Raw genomic sequence first — 2,500 nt, forward strand, 5'->3', positions numbered from 1 at the left:
TAACCTACGCTTTTTAACATGATCGTGTGATGAATATACCGGTAGCACTCGTTTACTGATTAAGCCTAAGCACTCGTTTAAAATTTTAGCTTTCATTTTACGGTTCGTTTAGGGTTAGGGTTTAGGGTTAGGGGTTTGGGTACACTAGAATTTAAATTTTCCACGTACCGCGTAGCCAGCTACTTAATATACTTTGACATCTTGACTTTAATTCTTTCCGCGTACCGCGTACCGCGTAGTCAGCTACTTAAGATACTTCGCCATCTTGACTTTAATTCTTTCCGCGTACCGCGTACGGCCTAGCCAGCTACTTAAGATACTTCGCCATCTTGACTTTAATTCTTTCCGCGTACTGTGTACCGCGTAGCTACTTAAGATTGCCGGTTTTCACTGTCACACCATCATCAAAACCATTCAACAAATTAAATCATGAATCAAAGAGATAAAAGAATATGAATATTCAAACAGTCTCACAAAGGTTCAGGTCTGTGCGATGTTTCGTGCGGGACATATTCGAAGAAATGTTTTACTCAAATTTATAAGGCTTTGTATGGAGACGCCATGTTTGTGTCCCTCTCAGGGGCACAAATATGGCAGCCGGAAGCTGACAAAAACATATGTCGCCGAGTTTTGCTATAAAAAGCCAGTAGTCGTCTTCTGAGGGCTCATAAACATCTATGTGAGTACTTATTCTCATACAAGGACTGTTCAGATTGCAAAATCTCAGCGGGTAAGTCACTTTTTTAACGTACGTGATAGCATCCTCGACCGCAATTTTAATATCGTGTCACGCAAAAGCTTAGAAATTCAACCTTGCTTTATCACAAGACAAAAGACCCTATCAAACTGAAAATTTGTGAAAAGACAAGTCTTAAGCTGTTCTAATAACTAACTAAGCTAAAATCTCAAAAGGATTGATCATTCCTTATTTTTTAGTTTTGATGACGTCACGGAAAACCAAGGATACTTTGCCATCTTGACTTTAATTCTTTCCGCGTACCGCGTAGCCAGCTACTTAAGATACTTCGCCATCTTGACTTTAATTCTTACCGCGTAGCCGGCTACTTAGGATACTTCGCCATCTTGACTTTAATTCTTTCCGCGTACCGCGTACCGCGTAGCCAGCTACTTAAGATACTTTGCCATCTTGACTTTAATTCTTTCCGCGTACCGCGTACCGCGTAGCCAGCTACTTAAGATACTTTGCCATCTTGACTTTAATTCTTTCCGCGTACCGCGTACCGCGTAGCCAGCTACTTAAGATACTTCGCCATCTTGACTTTAATTCTTTCCGCGTACCGCGTACCGCGTAGCCGGCTACTTAGGATACTTCGCCATCTTGACTTTAATTCTTTCCGCGTACCGCGTACCGCGTACCGCGTAGCCAGCTACTTAAGATACTTTGCCATCTTGACTTTAATTCTTTCCGCGTATTGCGTACCGCGTAGCCAGCTACTTATGATATTCGATGTGGCGGGGTGTAGTTCAGCTCTATTCCTTCTAGTTTATGTCCGTGCTTTTGCTATCTCGAGATACAGCTGCTTATGTTCTTGTCGTTTACTGTCATTGTGAGTGGAATTCAGTTTAGGAAGCTAAGAGTTACTTGTCTTATACCCACCCCATCAACTTTTTCAAAGCCTGGCGATAGTTTGCTTGCCTGTAGAAATACACCCAAGGAGTTACAACAGAGTTAGCAAGCCCCAAAGTTCCGCACCAAAAATATAATTTTCGATCATTACTTCTTGAATAGTCAATGCTAACAACCACCGAGATGGGAAGCCAACACAATGAAAATAGCAAGATCACCCAAGCAACGGTCTTAGCAACTTGCTTGTTTCTTTGATACAAATCGGCATTCATGTTGTTTCGTCCCTGGTTATTGTGTAAAGCACTCATGTGTAGGGAACTTTTGCAAACTTTTCGGATGGTAAATATGCCGCTTATAATGATAGCAACGTAACACAGCCCAACTCCTACCGTTTGGAGGATACTTGACGCACGTAACAGCCCCGGATTTATCGTTTCCGTTATTGGAAGAACCAGAGAAATAATCCATATTATGGCGATAAGTATCTTGACTTTTGTAAAAGTGACCCAGATCTTGTGTTTGAGAGGATCGCAGATGGCGAAGCAACGATCTATGCTAAGCGTTGTAAGCGTTAAAATCGAAGCTGTGGCAGAAAACAACGCTGCCATCACTGCAAAGGTCATGACAGGAATAAATAAGCAAAGCTGAGGAAAGAAACCTTGAATTAAAGCAAAAACAATGATCGGCATTACCACTGAGGTTACCACAAGGTCGGCTACTGCTACGTTTGATATCAGCAATCCACAAACAGTCTTTATGCTTGGTGTCCGAATAATGACAAGAATAAGAAGAACGTTGCCCACTGATCCACCAATAGCGAGACATGAATGACAAATACTGCCTAATATCTCGCCTTCGAATCCGAGTTGCAATTTGCATTCAGTATGGTTTTCTTCCATAGTGGACTTTTGC

Source organism: Montipora capricornis, chromosome 12 (assembly GCF_036669925.1).
Source record: "Montipora capricornis isolate CH-2021 chromosome 12, ASM3666992v2, whole genome shotgun sequence".
NCBI classification, from domain to species: Eukaryota; Metazoa; Cnidaria; class Anthozoa; order Scleractinia; family Acroporidae; genus Montipora; species Montipora capricornis.